The sequence below is a fragment of the Balaenoptera borealis genome (genome assembly GCF_965194805.1).
Source record: "Balaenoptera borealis genome assembly, chromosome: 11".
Classification (NCBI taxonomy): Eukaryota; Metazoa; Chordata; class Mammalia; order Artiodactyla; family Balaenopteridae; genus Balaenoptera; species Balaenoptera borealis.
In genome coordinates, this window is record NC_138868.1 from 69656508 (window position 1) to 69676646 (window position 20139).

The 20139-nt window shown below is 44.9% G+C and overlaps 1 protein-coding gene across 10 annotated transcripts in view; it reads left to right on the top strand.

Moving 5' to 3' along the window:
• The first annotated feature begins 3305 nt into the window (after window positions 1-3305).
• Window positions 3306-20139, top strand: part of FAT3 (FAT atypical cadherin 3) — a 702395-nt gene continuing 685561 nt past the window's right edge. For 6 of the 10 annotated variants that reach the window (XM_082340432.1, XM_082340440.1, XM_082340441.1 and 3 more), the window contains exons 1-2: window positions 3306-4554; window positions 10034-10108. The gene's annotated coding sequence lies outside the window, so the exon portion shown is untranslated. Of the gene's footprint in view, window positions 4555-5866; window positions 5964-5988; window positions 10109-20139 lie in introns of those variants that run through there. The other 4 variants (XM_082340436.1, XM_082340439.1, XM_082340438.1 and 1 more) reach the window with 4 other exon arrangements.

Consider the following 20139-nt stretch of genomic DNA (forward strand, 5'->3'; position numbering starts at 1 on the left):
GTGAATTATAATTATAGTCATATATGTAGTAAATGACATGTTGTTAATTATAATATAATATATATTAATATTATATATAATAATCTTGCAAAAGGTGAATCTGAAATCTAAGGAGGTTTATTTATTAATGAAGAGCAAAAAATGGTATAAATACATGTTCCCATACACAAGTGATCCCCTTATATCTTGAATATATACATTTTATGGGCTGCATGATATTGAATATCTGGAACATCATTTTGCTGTATTTGAATAAAAGTTTGGCCTTTAATGGCTGAGAATCACAGAATTTTAGCATGGAAAGGATAGTAGTAAGTCTGAACTTCGTTCCGGCTGCTAGCACTGACTTTAAGCTCAGATAATATAAAATAGTTGCCTAAAGATTTGTATCTAAAAGAATAGTAATAGTTAAAATTTGTTGGGTGCTTATTGTATGTTGAGCACATGCTTTTATGAATTATCTCATTTATTCTTACAATATACTTATCATTATACAGGTTCTATATTACATATGAAGGAACTAAAATCTAGGGAAATTAGGTAACTTATCCAGGATAATACAACTCGAAGGTGGAAAGTGAGAATTCTGTCATTCTGTCTCCCTCCAGGGCCTGCTCACTTCACCACCACCCTAAACCGACTCCCTGCCATGATATAACTTGACTTTATCTGTTTCCAAAACATCCTAATACCACAGTTTCTTGACAGGTCCACTCCTATCCCAAGTTGATAAACACCTATCCTTTGATTAAATACTTCCAGGGAGGAAATTCCAGCACTTTTCTCAATTGTCCATTGTGGTAACAAATTCTTCTTTAAAGGAAACCGTTCTGGAATGTTTATGGAAGGCTAACATTGAGGTAGGCCCTGCCTCAAATGTCATACTAGACAAGTTCCTCTCTGATCATTGCTTTTCTGAGCACAGAAACACAGTGAATGGGATTAATAGGAACAGATCTGGGTGGGATATAATTGATCACAAAGAGGAGCCAGTGTGTGTGTGTGTGTGTGTGTGTGTGTGTGTGTGTGTGTGTGTGTGTGTGTGTGTGTGTGTGTGTGTGTGTGTATGCTATAGCGCACTTTGAAAAATTATTTGCTCCTTAATGTAAATATTTAGAATTGATGGTGGGTGTTTGCTTGGCATTGCCAGAAAGTAGAGACTGATAACAAAGACTTACTGAAAGTACTTTACTGGGGAGTGTGACCCTAGGGAGCATGTGAGGGACAGAGGGAGGGACCCAGCTAAGGATGGAGAGCCAGTACGAGTATGTGTTATCAAGCTGGCCACCGCTTCAGTTGACTGGCTCCTTAGGAAGACCACCCGAGGAGCTCTATGGAACACAATTTCAGGACCCTTTGTTGGAGGATGGAAAAGGGAACAGATGTCCATGGACTCCCTCCGGTCAAAGATTTACCACAGGGTGTTTAAGCTGTCACCCTTCTTTCTGGGCTTTCGTCTAAACCAAAACTTCAACCAACAAGCCTCTGGGTGGGACGAGAGATATAAGAGAGGCCTCGGGTGAGACACTGTCAGATTGGACCTGTGTGAAGCCAGTTGGAGCCCATTTAGAACTTGGCTCCTGCAGTGGCTAAAAGAGACAGGCCCAGAGGATAGGAGGTGGTACATGGGAGGGTCATATAGCAAGTGACATTATTTTATTATTATTTTAATCAAATTATTTTATTATTCGATTCACCGTGTTTCATTTTTTGGCCTACTTTCCTCTAAGGAATGTCCTACGTATCATATTCATTGGGTTTAATGGAAGATTCTCAAGCTTTCATTTTCTGTTCATTCTTTGAATATTTATTGGGTATTTACTGATATTCATGGAGTGTTATTAGACCTGTGTAGGGAACTGGGGGTAGAAATATAAACTCACATGACTCCCTGCTGTCATAAAGCTTACTATGTTATCCACACTGAGCCTACTACAGTACTAGCACACAGTAGGCACTTTTTAAAGAAATAAAATGGCCTTCTGAGAATGAGTATTAAGTACTATGCAAATCTTAAATGACCAGAGGGGTGTCCCACTAGATAAACCACCTAATCATTCTTATAGGAAGTCTCTCACCCCCTGCTGTAATGGCTTATGTCTGCCAAGGGAGTAAAGACTGTTTACTCTATTATCTATGTACTGCCTAGGGATAGGGGAGGCTGAAATTTAGACAGATTTCTGTACTTATCTGTAAGGTGCCTCCGAGGCGTAAGAGAACATTCGGAGGAGCTGAAATCCAGGAGCAGTGCAGCTGTAGCAGCAATGACACCTACACTCACCTGGCAGTCTTCCCAGGCGGAAGGTGGAAGATGCCGTCTCCTTGCCAGCACTCTTTCCTTGAGCATCCTAGTGGCCAAACAACCACTCGCTGACTCTACCCAAAGCGCCTGGTTTCGGAGAGCCAGCTAGTTTCAGCACTTCCCTGGGTGGGGAAATACAGATTCCTTACAACCTTTGATGCACAGTTAGCTGAATTCTGTTGGTCACAAGCAAAATGCCCTGCCAGGGTTATACACACACACACACCCCATAATAAACTTTCCAGTGCCTTAGAAAGCTACTGACATAAAAATAAAATCAGATTTAAATTATTCAAATGATAACATTTTGGAGGACAGGAAAGTCTTCCTAGCCCTGTCGGTGCTTTCCCTCACTTCCAGACCCATCTTCTGGCCTTCTGTGACAGTGAAGCCCTATGTAACATCAAGCTGATTACCTCCGAATTAGCTGATGTATGGGGAGCTGTCACTGGCCTTTAGAATTCACATTCAACTCTCAGGGCAGAGTGACCAGAGCATGCATGCCTGTGCTTTATGGGGCAGTCAAAGCAGCCAGGTTGCTGGAGGCTTTCAAGGGGAACCTTCCACCTGTGGGGAGCGGCGGGGCCATTGTGTAGCTGCGGCAGGGCAGCGGCCCCAGGCTGAGAACTGTTAAGGACAGAAAGGTAGACTCAGTTGGCTCTTTAAAGGACTCGCTCTAGTGACTGAGCACAAAGCCCCCGGTAGCCACCCCTATACCTCATTCCCCAAGGAGAATTTCATGGTTCAAAAAAAGTAAGGATTTCTTTTGGAGAAGAGATCTGCAGGCCTAGCTCACCTCTCCCCTGGTGCCAACGGTAGAGCTGGGGACAAACCGCCTGGGAGAGAGCATCCGGGGCAACGCGCCAGCTCGTGTGCCTGCTAAAAGGACAGATGTGCGTTGCTGTGTGTGGAGAGTGGGGATGGGGGACAGGGGCGGGGGGGTGTTAAGACGCTTCTCGGTTCTGAGGGGAAGAAAGGCGGAAGTGCGAGGATACACGGAGCGCGAGACGAGCGTGGACTCCGCCGCAGCAGAGTGTGCGTCGGGGGTGGAGTCGGGGTGTGGGCTGGGAAGCGTAGGAGGGATGGGGGCGCACAAGTTACTGGAACAGGCGGACAGACAGGTTGTAGTTGCAAATCATCAAGCCCCAGATCAATCACTCATTCCATTTAGAAGTACCTCTCCTCCATTTCGACAAAAAAATGTTTAAAACGATCTGGGGGCAGGGAAGGAGGGAAGAAAATGCGCCATGGTTACCCTTTTAGTTTAATACTCTCTCCTCCACAGGGGAATTAGATGACCCCACGATCCAGAAGTGTGTGGGAAAGCAGCAGGAACCCTTTCTGGGAAGCACGTAATAAAATCAAAAGTCCCTTTGGATGGTTTCATCTTCAAGCTACAAAGTAACCTCGGGATCTTAGATTAGCCATTTTAATCTCCATGTGCCTCAGTTTCCTCATCTGTCCTCCGAGAATAACACGTGCTGGACCTCTGCGCGAGGCTGTGGTAGGGATGAGACTGAGAGCGGTGTGGGTGAGTTCTCTGAAGCCTGCACCACGTTCCGCCCGCGCCACCAAGGAACGTTGGTGTTATCCTGGAGCCCCAGGGACCCGGTGGGGGAAGGCTCGAGCTCTAAAATTAGTCCAGCTTCCAGGCCCGGCGCCCGGAGCGCCCTCCAGCTCGCCGCGCCTCCCCCATCACCCCCCCTTTCCACCCGCCCCCTCTCCCCAGCGCGGCGCTCCGAGATCGCTAGTCATCCCAGACGCCGGTGCTTCTCTCCCCCTCGCCCTTTGCGCTCGCGGTTTGGGAGGAGGAGACAGCGACAGAAAAGGGAGAGGGGGAGATGAGAGAGAGGGGTTGGCCGTGCGTCGGCGTCGGCTGTGATGGGGAGCTGGGAGCAGCCAGGCGCCGAGCAGTAGCGGCGGCGGCGGCAGCTCGGAGCACACACGAGAGCCGGCGCTCCTCCCGGCAGGCTGCGCTGTGATCTGGGCTGCGGATTGGGATCTCGCGCCACCGTCCCCCTCCCCCCGCTGCCGTTCTCCTCCTCCCAGCTCCGCTCCTCCGCCTGCGAGCCCCGGCGGCGGCGTCCCGAGCGCTGAGCGCCTCTGCTCGTGGCTCCAGTCCCCGCTAGCGCGCTACAGGCACTGCGGCGGCAGCGGCCGGGTGGCCGGCTCGCCCCGGGCACGAGCGCCGGGAGAGGAAGAACAGCGGGGGAAGCGCCTGGTGTAGCGGAGGTTTGCCGGCGGAGGCAAGGGTGCGTGGGCATTTTTAACGTGATTATTTGGCTGGCCGGTGCACCGGCTGGAGCGCGCCTTCCGCAGCACAGCTCCAGCTGCCGGGTGCAAACTGGCTGCGAGGTGGGCTCGGGTAGGCGAGAGCCGGCGGAGCGCGTGGGGGAAACTTTTCACCTTGTAAAGTTCCTGCCTCAGCACAGCTCTGAGCAGTCTTTGCTGCTGCAAGGAGGGGAAGGAGACTAGATCTCGTGGCGGTAGCCGGGAGGTTGGCATGGAGAGTTGGTTAAGTTTGGGGCTGAGGATTCGGAGAGGGGACACGAGGGGGCTTGCAGCTCAGTGCACCCATCCCCCTCCCCCCCCCGCCACGAGCCCCGGCCGCCCGCTGCAGGTGGATGAGAGGGTCCAGGCGGCGAACCTGCTTGGTAGCCGTTGCCTGTCGGGCGCTGTGGGGACGTTCAGATGCCAATGGATGCACCTGAGGGACCCGGAGGCTCAAGTTGGGTCGTCGCTTGGCGAGGCGCCGGGTGGGGCAGGGAGCCCAGACTCCACTTTGGCCAGGGAGGGGAAAGGGTTACTAGACATTCTGCGGGTCCACTCCGTGCTTGACTCCGGTTTGCGCGGGTCATGGGCAGGGTGAGATGTGCTGAATGGCAGCAGCTCTCAGACTAGGGCGACAGTCTTTTACGGAGTGGCGGGGAGGTGGGACTTTCCCTGCTATCTTGACAAGGAGAGGGAAACGGAGTGCCTTGGGAGTGCAAGGATTTTGGCGGGCGTGCGTGAAGGTTGCTTGTCTTTGAAAAGAAAGCCGCGCGGGTTTGAGTGTCCTGGGGGTGCGTTGCGGCCCTCCCTGGGTTGGGGAGTGGGGGCGAACGCGAGGGCGCGCCAGCTCCACTCTCAGGGCCCCCTCCTGGGCGGTGCCGGGTAGACTCCCCTGTGGGGACCAGTGTGGGTGCGAGGTCCGGGCGGGGGTTTGAGGCGCGCGGGCGGGGAGGCAGCCGAGGTGGTCGGGGCAGTCTTCGCGCGGCGCGCTGAGCACCAGTATTCCGCCAGTGGGGGTCGCTGAGCTAAAGTGCATCTGGCCCCCCGGCTTGCGCGAGGTGGCGGGCCCGGGTATTTTTAGCAGCACTGTGGTCCGTACTCCTCCCTCCACTCTCCTGCTGACTTCCGTCGCGTGTGCTTTCCGAGACTGTTAAACATTGACCGCGATTAGGCTTCGCGGAAAGCAACTTTCATTGTTCGCTTTTCCCTGCTCGGCTCGCGTGGGCGGGGGCGAGCAGGGGGCAAGGATGCGGGGGTGGCGGGAGGTTGGCTGTGAACTAAGGGAGCCTCTTGGGTAGCCTGCGACAAGAGGAGAGGAGGGCGCTCCTGGGATGTGTGTGTGTGGTGATGGTGGTGGCATCCAGCGGCTGCAGCTCCGCGTGATAATGGGGTAAACCTGGCAGTGGAAGGGGATCCCAGAAAGGATATGAAGAGGGAGGGAGCCTGCAGGGACCTGGCGAGGTCACCGTGGAGGGGGGGCGGGGCGGGTTGGAGAGGCCCCCGGGAGGGAGAGGCGCCTGCGGCCTGGAGCGTGGCTGCTCGGTGGCCTGGGCTCGCGGCGTCTGGCCGGTTCAACCTTCCTCGGCCCCGGGCTCTGTCTCACCGCCACCGCGCGCCGAGCGGGACTCCTGCTTCTGGTTGGGGCGAACCTGCAGCAGCCGCGGTGGGAGGCAGGGAGGGAAGCGCGGAGCGCGCTGCTGCTTGAAGAGTCTTTTCTCCTCCTCTCCCCCGGTCTCCCGCTCCTCCCCGCCCCCAGACTCCGGCGCGTTTGTTTTCCAAGTTGGATCCCACTTCCATTTACAAGTGTCAGACAAACCCGCGCGAACCTCCCCCATTCACCCTGGCCCCAGCCAGACGCGGGAGGGGCGGGGGGCGAGTTGTCTGGGCAGCGCCTAGGGCTGTGCGACGCTCCCACGGGGGGGCTGGACTAGCTTAGGTTCGCATTTGGGGGTCCTTGGTGTTTAAAAAAGAGACACGTAAACAAACCACGAAACCCAAACCGCTCTGGCCACTTGTATTCCGCCGCTTTTCTCCTCCTCGCCTCGGACGTTTTAATTTTCTGGCCCCAACGCCTGTCTTTTTAAAGGCAAGTCAGGGGCGGTGGGAGGCCGGGGGCGGGGGAGCGGGCCGACCAGTTCATCACGGTGGATTTGTGCTCCCGGCTTTGTTGCTAGGATTAGATTCTCTGATTCCTCCCGGGCTGGGTTAAAATACATGCAGAAAGACTGAGAACCGACCAGAAGGACTGTAGACGACTTTGCCCCCATCCAGGCGGCAAGTCCAGGTGGTGGAATGGGGAAGCCCGCCATCTAGGAATCGAGAACTGAGGTGCTCCCTTCTCAGTATCAATCAAAGAGAGCCGGGATTTCGCTTCCACCGGCAGGCACGCAACTTCTCTTAACGTTTATCGAAAGCCTGAATGATGTTCTGGTTTGTGACGTGGAGATTTGAATCTGAGAAGGAAAGGAAGGAAGGGGATGGAAGAGAGAGAAGGAGGGAGAGAGATGGAGAGACTGAGATTCTGCAGAATCCTGGAAACTGCCCTGAGCCAACTGCTTTTTTTTTTTTTTTTTTGAGTTCGTATTCCTAAATTGGAGCAGTTGAGCAGTGAGAGAATAAAGGACAGCCAAGAAAACCAGGGCGCCAAGAGACAAAGACAAAAAAATGCATAATAACTTTAGCGCTTTGATGTGCTTTTTTTTCCTCATAGGGTGGAGTGGGGGAAGGGTATTTAACGTTTTACGAGGAGAAAAGTTGTCTCTTAGAATTAAGCGGTATGCGGATATTTAATCGTGAATCCTTGTTGTTGCCTTTTTTGGAACTTGGACCATGAATGGTGGCGGGGCCAGTTTCTGTGCACAGTGAGCTGGGATGAGAAAGTTCCCAGAACTGTCCAGTTATAATGTCTTCATATCAGAGCCACACAGAGACCTTCACATGAAAGGCAGCTGGCTCAGAGATCAGAAATCGGTCAGCTGCGGGGCTGGCTCCGTGTCTTGGAGCTGCAGGATTTTCACAGCCAGTGTTTGTTGATCAGTGACTGGCTATCAAGCCCCCCTCCCCTTTTTTTCAAATGTATTTGTTCTGGTTCCTGGCAGAGTCATTTTGGGGATTTTTTAAAAAAAATACTCAGGACCCAGTCTATCTGTTAACTAGCAATTACAGTTGTGCTGAGCTACTCAAAAATGAAATGAGTAGCCATAAACAGAGTGGCTCCCCACTGACCTGTATGCTATATGGTTATTTTGCCAGCTCACAGCTTTTTGTAAAGCAATGGCTCTTCACGCTGCTCACAGAAGAATCTTTTGATGACATAACTTTGATGACACATTTTTGATGTGTCAGGTTATGTTATCAGCCTTGCTTTCTTCATATGCTGCAGAATGACCCACTGTAATCTGGCTAATGAATTATGTTAAATAGAAGTAGGCAGTTACCAGTGAGGAGAGGATATTTAGTCATTAGCAGCTGGTCTGAGGAGTGGCTCTTGTGTTGTTATGCTTTATTAATAGCTTCTGAGGCAAAGAGGACCATGGTGGCTTTATTTTCCTGTTTGTGGAGTTGGGTGTGGCTTTCCTTGACACCCCACTTCTGTCCGGTTGACTGGTAGGTTGACTTTTTCCTGCTGAGCAAGAGGGAAAGGATAATATTGGTGATGTTTGGTTACTTGAAGTGTGAGGCATTCCTAGGTTCTCTCCTTCTGCAAGAGCACTGAGTGAGGATCGTCTGATGGGATCAGGTGGGACCATACATTTGGATTGATTTCCTTTGATTGCTGGGGAAGGACTATTGATAAGCTGTTGTCTTTGCTGATTGTGACAAACACCAGGAAGGAATGATAATCTAAAAGAGATCTGACAGACCTAGTGGGGAGGACATGTCTGCTGCCAAATTCCTTCCTGAAGATAAGAGAGCCCCTGATTTCCACAGATGTGCAGGGTCTTAAAAAATTAAAGGAAGAAACACAACCCCAGTGTAGATTGCTTTGCTTATTGATACGATTTTCTGAAATACGTTTCAATCTCTAATTGTTGAATATGTCTTTATGAGCTTCTTTCTACCCCACTGTGAGGGTTGGGTCTGTTTTTATAGTCTGTCCTTTGAGGATACCATGCCTACTGCCTAATAGACACTAAATAAATATTTGTGGCTTGGGTGACTTCCTCTGTGAAGACCCTGATGGTACATTTCTTTTCTGTGTTTTGCTCAATTTTATTCTACAGGCTTCTCAAACTTACTGATTTTTCTGTCAATTGAAGAGTAATCTACTTCTTTAATAAGCTTTTTTCTTTCTTTGTTTACACTGCTTCCTTTCCCCAACTTTCTTTCCAAGAATAACTTTAGGAAAGCTTACCTTTCCTTAAAGAAATAAAAACAAAAAGGCTCAGTTTAATGCCACAGATTGAATTTATTGAGAACGTATTTGACACTTGTCTGGTGGCTTCGAGCCAGTTTCTGGTCTACCAAAATAGGCTATCAGTTTCATGCAACAGTGACAAATGACCATTCTAGTAGTTCTGGATTGGAATGGCACTCCCTGGTTAGTCTTAATTTTAGCCAGTTCTAGGATTGAGGTATTTTTGTATTAAAGTAGAAGGGATGAAAATTTGAGAATGGATTTCCTGGCATGATGGTGGTTGCAGAAAATAGAGAACAGATTTCAAAACTTAATGAGCAAATTCTTTATATAATCAAAGTGTGTTACTTTTACTTCCTTTGCTGGATAGATATGTATGAATGTGGAGGCCTGGGAGGAGGTTGGGGGAGGGTTTTGAGATTGCCCTTCTTTAGAAAATGCTTTATGAGAGTATTGCCTTGCCTGGAGAGAAAAGTTATACATGGGACCCTGAGAGGAATCCTTGAGCAAATTTTCGTATTTCACCTTTCTGATCTTCCAGGGTTCCAGGATTGTGGATTACAACCTCTATTTGATAAAGGAAATTTGTTTAATTAATTCTTGCCCTTGTGTGTCTTAAATTCATCCTTTTATTTTTATTCTGTTAAGTCACACTGAATTTGAAGTCATTTTGGTTATTTTTTTTTCCTTTTAAAAAAAAAGCTTTACATTTTTTCAACCTATTTTTTTGTTTCTTTTATCTCTTGAAGAAATTTATTTCACTTAAATTTCTTGTCAGTAACGTTTATGACCCTAGGCAGGATTTAGATATGCCCATTGTCAAAGTAAAATGTATCCTTTGCTTCTGTATGCTTACTGTGTTGTTGGGAAGATGGGAGGATACCCAGGTGTGCAAACTAGAAATCAACACATGGACATATTTGTTAATCGACAAAAGAGTGTCACTGAGCAGGGTCCTGGAGGAGGAGGGAGAGAATAATATGAGCTGGAGCAAACTTTTAGGGGGGAGTATAAAAGTGAATATAATCCAATTTCATAATTCTTAGTGAAACTGTAATGTAAGCAAGACAGTACAAAATTAATCAATTCTTTCATTTCTTTAGGACAGTGCTCCTTTTTGGAAGAACACACTCACGGAACAGGCCAAATAGGCTGTTGGAATGTTATTCAGTATTTTGGTAAGACACCAGAATTTATTCAGGCCCTTTTCTCCATTATGCTTTTGTGGTTCCCCATCTCCCCACCCCCAGCTTCAAAGAGGAACTTTTAGGTGTTTTAAGTGTGTCTGGGAGCCTGCATGCAGGTGCACCTGCCTGCCCCCGTTTCCTCCGCTACGTATTCACACACTCTGGCTTCCTTGTGGTTCCATCACTAATTCTGGGTTTTTTAAGGTTTTTTTCCTGTTGGTAGTATTTAAAAAGTATGGGTGCAAATAAGTTGCCTTTTAGGGAGGCAACTACTGATTCTTTAAAGAGTCATTCATTTTTGCTCTTTTGCATAAAATTTAATGGACCCTTTATGGCACTACCTATTATTATTCAACAGGGAACTCTGGGAGGCTTCTCACACCACCCAAAGCTCCCCAAAATGATCCTAAAGGAGGAGTCCTCGACCTTGACTGCACTTTTGCAATCACCCAAAGGCTTTTAAAACAGCTGACTCACAAGTTGCATCCAGACCATTGAAATCAGACTCTCTGGAGGTAGGACCCAGGCATCAGTATTTTTTAAAGCCTCCCAGGGGATTTCATGGGGGAGCCAAGGCCAAGGACCACTGCTACAAAGGCTGTGCCTCCATCTGGGAGTTAGACTTCACTCCTGTCCGAAGCTCCCAGACCCCGGGGAATTTGAATGGAAATCAAAAACGCGTGCTCTGCATTCTCCTGCTGTGAATGTAACCCCTGGGACTTTGTACTGTGTTGAAGTTAAGCTGGACTGGCCCTGACGGAGGTGGCTGGGAAGGTTCACGGCTTCCATCCTCCTGTGTTTTTTTTGGTTCTCAGTTTTGCCGGTGCTTAACGTCCTTTCTGTTGCCTAATGTGGATTTAGCCTGTTTGACTCTAGTTTGCCATGGTGCCTTCTCCAGCTAGCAATCATGGTGCTGTCTAGGAGCTGGTAAATGATATTTGGAAAGTTTCAAACATCTTCAGGAACAGAAATTCCGTCCTTTTTCACATTGGATTCTTGCTCTATCTGGAGTCTTTTTTTTTTTTTTTTAATGTAATTCTGAATTTGGGGAATGAATTCAATGTAATCCGTCAATATATGCCCACTTTTCTTTTTATTTGTAGGGATTACAAGAAATGCATTGCACAAAAAAATGAATCAGGTCTTCAAGAAGCTTACAGTCTAGTTGTGCCTCAAGATGTGTACACTTAAGGAAAAAAAATCACAGCACTGTTTAATGTTGGAGGTGAAGGGATCTGTGAAGTTTGGCAGGCATGCTTCTGGCACATGTTAGGAAGAAACTTCATTCCCATATACTGATGTAATTGGCGTCTTCTTAGTTCCATTTTCCTCTGACGCCTAGTTAGTAATCTCAGAATTAGCTTTAGCACAGAGAACTTTGAGGTGTTCTGTCATTTAGGAATTCAGCATTCAGGTCTGTTGCTGGCTTTTTAACATTCAAAAAAAATGTCAAGTAAATGGTAAGCCTAGTAATGCTAGCTTTCAGAATATGGGTGAAAAGGCCAGAACGGTAAAACTTGGATGTTCAGCATGAGTTGCTGAAACTTGCACTTTGCACAGCAGTTGCAAATATTGTTTCAGTTTTTCTTTATTTCTTTTCTTTTCTGAGATGTCAGAGACAAGCCTAGCTGTTGACTGATGCACAGATAGGAAAGGTTAACCGGAAGTTTAATTGTAACTTTAGGACTTCAAGTAAATTAAATTCCCAACAATCTGATAAAAATTATAGCCTTTACTGAACCAGAGAAGGTTAAAAAGTGAGCACACTGGAGCGGCTATTACATTTCACATTTTGAAATAAACTCCAAATTATTAGTGCTTCTAAATATCAATATCATTGAACATTACTTAACACTCATAAACATCTGAAAGCATGCCAGATAATACAGATTAAATCTAGTGACAAATGTGCTTAATGACAGTATAAATATCATTTTTTTTCTATCAGATAAACAGTGAGTGTGTGTGTTCTCTTCAAAAGCAGAAGGAGGCTATATCTTGGGAGAAGGGGTAGCTTGGTCTTTTTTGCAACCTAGAGCATCTGTTACAAATGACGTTTTGCTGATTTTTAAACATCTGAGTATGTGATTAATATTTTGGGCATCTGAAGTCTGTTCTTAAGACTGGTTTGAAATTCTCTGTTTGGCTCTAAGTAGTGGCTAAATGATGGCTGTTGGTGCCGTGATCGGTTGAGAAATGCATTGTGTGAAACATGTGGTGTGGTCTCTGTTTGGCTCTAAGTAGTGGCTAAATGATGGCCGTTGGTGCCGTGATTGGTTGAGAAATGCACTGTGTGATACATGTGGCGTGGACCTGTGCCAGGCTGGGGTGTGTAGCTGCGGTTTCATCAGATTGGCCTGGCTGTAGAGAGCCTCACAGTAAAGAAATGCACACACGAAAGTAGGCCAAATGCAGGCGACTTTAGCGTTGCTGGATTTAGGGAGAAAATGTGAATCTTTCCTACATTTCAAAAAAGGTTTCATAATAACCATTTCAGTCAGATGAACCAGAATTCAAAAGTGTGTAGTAATCTCCCTTGAGAATTTGGTACCTATCTGATAGGACTGTAAAGGCATTTCAGAATGTCAATTAAATGGAAAAATATGCCTGGAATTGAATATAATTAAGAAATGCTGAAGTCTGGTGTCTACATATTCAGATGCTGTATTCCATGGTTTAATTAGTGAACCAGGACTTGGATTTATTGACAGAAGGTCTCTTTCTCATGGCATGTTTCACCCTGTATATTATATTTATCTGATACTGAAATCCACATTTCTCTGCGTCCTTTTCAGTTTTATTGTTGATCAGTTAGTGGTATCAATCCTTTTTACTCCAGATTGTGGCTATGGAAAAGTTCCCAGTCATACAGGAGATTGGGAAATTCTTTTCTTTTTTAAATATCCTTGTTGTGGGATGTATTTCTTTTTGAACTGCATTTGATGGTTATAAAGCCTTGAAAATACTGTAATTAATAAAGAAATAACTTGGGAATGTTGAGAACAAGTGAGGAAGAGGGAGAAACACAGTTCACCTAATCCTTGAGGATTTGTCACTACCTGATTACAGTTTTTAGCTGCCTCCTGCACTGGTATTAATGTGAACAGCTAGTTTTACACGATTTCTTAATTCCTTGTCTTCATAGGTATGTTCTCTAACTAGCAGCAGTTTAATGTAATCTGGCATTTCATCTTTCCTGTAGACATAGCAGATCATTCACAGTCTGGGAGAACTAAGTACACATTACATTGTTAGCCTTTCTGAGGGCCTGTGCTGGGTTCTTCAAATCGGTGTGTCATTGTTGGCAAAAATGTATTGAGTGCTCTTATTACCTTGTACTGATTTTGCATGGAGCATATTAAACAAATGTGGTGTCTGACCCTTCAAAAGTTAGCTTTGTCAATTGGCTCTTGTTTACCTAGATAGGCCCAGAAAAGGACAAAATGCCTGTGGGACCCAAAGTCAGAAAGATGGCACCAGCATCTTTTTTACTGAGATGAAGTGACATCATCTACTTGGAAGTGCCTGCATTAACAAGGGGACAATATGCCTTCCATTTATATTCAGAAGACAATGATTACAGTGAGGAAATTATGCAGTCTAGGCAATTGATTGGGAAACGTAAGACAAAAACATACTACCTTGCCAAATCAATTTCCTAGATCTCCTTGAATTATCCAATCATTAGATAATCTTCTTTTACTTTGGAAGTGCAGATTTTGTATGTGTAATTATTTGCATTAATGACTTTATTCCCAAGTTGTATTCAGCAGTACACACAGCCTGTTCAATTTATACTCTCTCTATTTCTGTTAAGTAGGTAGGATTAATAACATATTATACTTCCTCTCCAAAGAGAGAGAGGGAAATACAGGTATTTTTATAAGATTTGCCACTTTCATACAATGTAGCTCATCAGTGGTTATTATAATAATCAAAGTGAATAAGCCTAGATTGCTCTTATACAATAGATATGTTTTTAAATGTGAGTGTCAGTTCCATTTTTCCAAGCAAATCACATTTTAACTGCATTCAATTAGGGAAAGCTCACTATTTAAGCAGATCCTGTGGCACATTCTTTTATAAAGAATATTTTGTTTCTCCTTAATTTATCTGTTTTTCAACTTTCAATTGTTTGTATATCAGCTTTCTTAAAAAGAAGCAAGAGTGTAGACCTATGGAAAATATATTTTCTTTTAAATATGTAATGAACTGAAAGTTAGTTTGTCCTTCTCCCTCTGCACTGCTTTGAAGAGAAGCATCAGAGGGGAAGCTAAACGGGGAAGACACGCCTGGAGTTAGAGAGGATGGGAATGTCAGTAGGGCCAGCCCAGTGCAACCCAGAATTACACCTCTGATGATATCCGCTCCTTTGTGATGGCGACTGAAAGAAGTGCACAACCTAAAAGTTGAGAGTTGTTTTAGTTGGTGGACGAAAGTGAGGACGTAAGCCCAGGACACAGCATCTTAGATAGTTCTGAGGCACTGCTCTGAAGAGGCGAGGCAAGAGCCAGGATATAGAGGAGTGTTTGCAACAAAGACCAGGTAGTAGGAACGTCACAAGATTACTGTTAATAAAAGAAAACCAGACATCCCAAGTAAAGGAATTTAACGCTTTTCTACGTAGGGGAAGATGCAATAGTCTGGGCTCACTGAAATCATTCCTTTGATCTGCTACCTCAGCTCTCTGGGGCCAGTATCCTGTGCTTTCTCATCCTGAGTATCCTCAGGGTGCACCATGGGTGAGAGGCTGCAGTGTCTGACGGCCTGATGGCAGGCATTCTCTTTCCATCCTGAGTTCCCTCAAGGCTCACCTTTGGGGGCAGCTGTAGTGGCTGATAGCTGCAACATCCTTTGTTTGCTGATATTTCTACACGCGGTTGCCCACTACAGTTTGTGTTACTGTCATGGCACCTAATTCCATCTTGTAATGAACTTACCTTTGTTGGTGTCTCTTCCTTCCTATAGACCATCATTCCCTGGGCTCAGTGAAATAACATAAATCTTTGATCCCCCATTCTTTTTTTTAAATTTTTTTTAAAATTATTATTATTTTTTGTTTTTGGCTGCGTTGGGTCCCCGTGACTGCACACGGGCTTTCTCTAGTTGCAGCGAGCGGGGGCTACTCTTCGTCCTGGTGCGCGGGTTTCTCATTGCGGTGGCTTCTCTTATTGCAGAGCACGCGCTCTAGGAGCGTGGGCTCAGTAGTTGTGGCACATGGGCTCTAGAGCACAGACTCAGTAGTTGTGGCGCATGGGCTTACTTGCTCCACAGCATGTGGGATCTTCCTGGATCAGGGATTGAACCCGTGTCCCCTGCATTGGCAGGCGGATTCTTAACCACTGGGCCATCAGGGAATTCCCTCCCCCATTCTTATTACTGCTGGATCTTACCAGTGTTTAATATTTAAAACTGAATGACCATATTTGTTGATGTTTAACTTGAATAGTATGTTATTGCCTTTCACAGTGGAACATCTAAGACCAAACGTTGAAAAATATCCCTGAGATATTAGGACTTCTTATGATACTGGTACTGGTGGGATATACAATTGGCCCTCTATATCCACGGGTTTTGTGTCTGTGGATTCAACCAACCACAGATCGAAAATATTAAAAAAAAATTCCAAGTGGTTTCAAAAAGCAAAATTTGATTTTGCCATGCTAGCAACTATTTATGTGGCATTTACATTGAATTTATAATTATTTACATAGTATTTACATTGTATTAGGTATTATAAGTAATCTAGAGATGATTTAAAGTATTTGGGAGGATGGTGTGTAGGTTATATGCAAATACTATGCCATTTTATATAAGAGATTTGAGCATCCGTGGATTTTGGTTCCCAAGGGGGACCCTGGAGCCAATCCTCCATGGATACTGAAGGACGACTGTAGTATATTCATTCGAGGTCCTCATTTTCTAGTTGAACGAAAGACCCTCCGGGCGTGTACACCCAGGTTCTTGATTGGCTGGTCTGTCAAAGCTGTGGATCTTTCCAATAAGTTCTCAGCCAGTGTGGTGAAGACACCAAGAAGGCATGTTGGGTACATCCAAATATTTGTTACCTTTTAGTAGCACCACTTTGTTTTCCAGGAGGTTCTGATAGAGGAATTATTAACCTAAGGGTACATACACATGCACGTTGGATAGATGTTCACAGTCAAAGGTCAGATTTACTGGGAGTGGGGAGCACATCTCAGTACCGAGTCTTTTCTTCTCAGGAAAGCATAGAATGCATATGTAAGAATGTTGTTATTATGAGAAAATTTGAAGCCTTTTAAATTTATATTTAAAAATTGAATTATTTGTAAACACCTTTGCTGTAACTCTTGTTACACTAAATTACAATCAATGTACCATTCCAGTGGGTACGAAGACGCAGAGGTTTCCAGGGGTATTGCTTACCCAGTTCTGACCATTGTGGGCAAGAGAATCCTGCTTTAAGGGCCGAATTTACAGTGTCTGGCATGTAGTAAAGCTTGTGTGTATAAATGAATGCACAGAGTTACCTGGCAGTTAGTAATAGAATAAATTAAAAGCAAGTCTTGTAAAATTCCAAGTATCTTTTTTTTTTTTTCAGTTACACTGCACTAAAGCATTACTTGAGGGGCAGGCCAGTAAAATCGGCATTTGAACAGGTGTGTGTCTTGGGACTGTCATATTACAAAAAATGTTCAATAACTATTTCTTGAATGAATGGAAATTGGAAAAGGCCGTGTCTGTCTTTTAGACACTTTGTCGTTCTGTGAGCTTAACAAACAAAATCTCATTAATGCTGAATGCATGGGAGCATGAGAAATGTGTAATGCTCTTAATTTCTTATTAAGTGATTTGTGTTTATTGAAAATTGGCTTGAAGGTACACTGAACATAATTCATAATATTGGATTTAGGTGAGTCTAGATAGCCATGTCTTGTCTGTACTTAGAATGTGCTTACAAGTGCATATTGGAACAGGGGGTGGGAAGAATGATAGCTTATTTCTGGAAGGATTTCATTTCATTTCATTCTCTGTAATGAGAAGATGATGAGTTAGACTTCAGAGATCCTTTTCTGATGCTCCGGTGCCTTTTAGGTTTGTGTGAATTGTGCAAGGCCTTTATTTCTCCAGGCACGCTTTGTACGTGTCTACAAGCAGATGAGAGGCAGCGAGGGCACTTAGGGGCTGGTAGAGGCAAATGTGAATCCTGTTTTTTCCCTATTAACTCATGAGGCCTGCTGGGTAGCAGCAGGCACTGGCAGACATTTAATTGTGTGCTAGGTAAGGCTGGCACAACTCCAGCATCATGGTGGAGTAAGAATTACCCTAATCAGCTGGGCTATACTGCATATATTGATTAGAGTTGGATTTTGTTGTGCAAAAAAAAAAAAAAAAAATCTTTATAAATAGTGGGAAAGTAATTGAGAGTAATTAAAAAGGCAGAGAGTTAATTCACAGTTCTTTAGATGAAAAGGCATTTTGATCCTTTGCTTCCATGCAGATTTCTGGGCAGGCTGGAGCAGTCTGTGAGCACTGAGTCTGAATGGTGTGATGGCTGTTACTGCTGCCATCAGCAGTAAATGGGCAGGCTGTGTAGATGAAGCACAGGTGACCAAGTTCCAGCAGTTTCTTCCTGGTGGCTCTTTGCTGCAGGAAGCCTTCTTCTTTGTTTGGGTCTGGGGGTTTTTCATTTCTTTTTCTTGGCCCTACTGATAGCTTTTGGTTATTATTAATATCCCTGATGAGAACTGGATTGGGACCCCAGTATCCCAGTGAACACTGGAGAGAACATTAACCTACACTGGAATTACCTGGAATTTCAGTATGTTTTGTCCTTGCTTCCCTCCTTCCCCCAACTGAGAAGGCTTCGTAGTCATTTGATGTCACGGAAAACACTTCATCTCTGAAATGATGACCTGAGTAGTGTATTTGCACACCCTTTCTTGCCTCCTAGCCCTTTCACTCATAGGCAGTGTCTGCCACAAAATAGATGCGCAATGAATATCTGCTGGATGGATGAATGAATGGGATGTTGTATAGGTTTGGATGCTGGAAGGATTTAGCATTTTTGAGAGAAGTTATAGATGATGTTTGGTGGAGTTCCAAGCATCATTAAGATCTGAGATCCTGAATAACAGAGAGGAAAAGGGGAATAGGGGATGGAAGAAGAAAATGGCTAAGATTTATTGAGCAATTACTACATCAGGCTCTTTGCATATGAGCTTTTGTTTCAGCATCAACTGTGTTCTGGGAGGTGGTTGTTAGCATTATCGTTTCATAGGTGACAAATAATGGTTAGGAATTGAACCAAGGTCACAGACCTTAGTTGGCAGGATAGGGATTTGAACCTACAGCTCTTGTCGACAACCAGGGCTTCTCAAATGAAGCCACACAAATCCCCATACCGGAAGAGGAGGTTGGTCTCATACTGTCAGAGCTTGGTGGTGAAGCCCAAAGATAGGCCATAAGCATCAGTCAGATTTCTCTGAAGGCTGAGTATTTTTCTACAAACACTTATGGGAATTTTACAGTCTGTTCCATAATATGTTTGGTTGAATGTGAAATAATATTGTAAATTACTTGATTATCAAAGTGCTTAATTTTTCTGCCCCAAGTCTTTCATTACAATGGACCCACCTAAAGTTGCTCCAAGTGTATCCTCTGGGACTTTTCTGGGAATTCCATGAAGAGGGAATCAGAGGTGGCAATTTGGTTGGAAGAGGGACTGGGGAACCTATCTTGAAATTTTGTTCCCATTTCAAGTGTAGTTTTTTACTTAGATTGCATGCTTATTTGCAGCGGCATGGGGCTATTAGAGATGAGGAAGGTGCCAAAACTCCCCATGATTTCGTCTTGTTTATCAGGAGCTTTAAGTACCCTGATGTAACTGCTGTTAATCCAAGTTTGAGAAGTACGCACAGAACCATACTTCGTTGTATTATTTGAAAAATAATAATGACGCCAATAACAATTACTGTGCATATGATTAATTGGTTAGTCATAAATGGCGTTTTATCCTAGTTTTACTGTATGGATGATAAAACTTAAAGGAGATACTTGAGAAAAGAATGTGGATTAAGAATCCTTGAAAAACAGAATATTCCCAAACTTCTGCTAGTCAGCAGGCACTGAATTGGTAGAAGACTATTAGAAAGTAATTCCTGACAATATCGATAAAACCTTGCATTTGTTTAGAACTTTACCATTTATAATTTGTCATTCATTTTTACATTTGTTTACAACAACTAACACTGATGAGAGATTTACACATATTATCTCATTTATCCACCAACAACTCTATGAGACAGGTACTATTATTTTCTCTACAGATGAAGAACTTGAGGCACACTTGACAAGTGACTTGCCCGAGGTGACATACTTTCGGAGGTGTCAGAATCAGGATTCTAATTCCGCTTTATCTAACTTTACAGCCTGTGCTCTTTACCCCTCTGCTGGGCTACCAGTTGTTTTTCTCCTTGGTGAAGTTCTCAGTTCCTGGCCTGTCCTCAGCCTCACTCACAGTTATAGCGACCCTCCAGCAATCCTGCAGAGGTATCCTTCTCCAGACTGCAGTATCCCTGAAAACACCTGCCCGTGCATGGCAAATCTGGTTTGATTTTCTAAAACTTGAGTATGTAACCCAGGTCAGCAGGAAGCAAACTGAGTCCCTCCAGAGGGTCATGGGAAGAGCACAGATGTTCCCTCTTGGAAATTACTTTTCCCTTCCGGGATAACATAACAACACAAAAGGAAATGGAAAAGTTAACCAATGCCCATAAATGTGGGTTGTTGCAACCTTGCTGGAACTAACTTCAGAATTGTTGGGCTGGTCTGAGTTCATCTTACTCCTGGGAGTTGGGCTGTTAGGTTCCAAGTGACTGTCCTACAGTTATCCATGGCTGTGTTTGCACAGGACGGGTTGGATCAAGAAGCGGGAAATCTGCTGTCTTCTGATTTTGATTTCTCAGCTGAATGTAAATAAAAAGATGGAAGATAAAAATGGAGAAAAATGCATTAGCTTGATTAGGGGCTTTATTTGC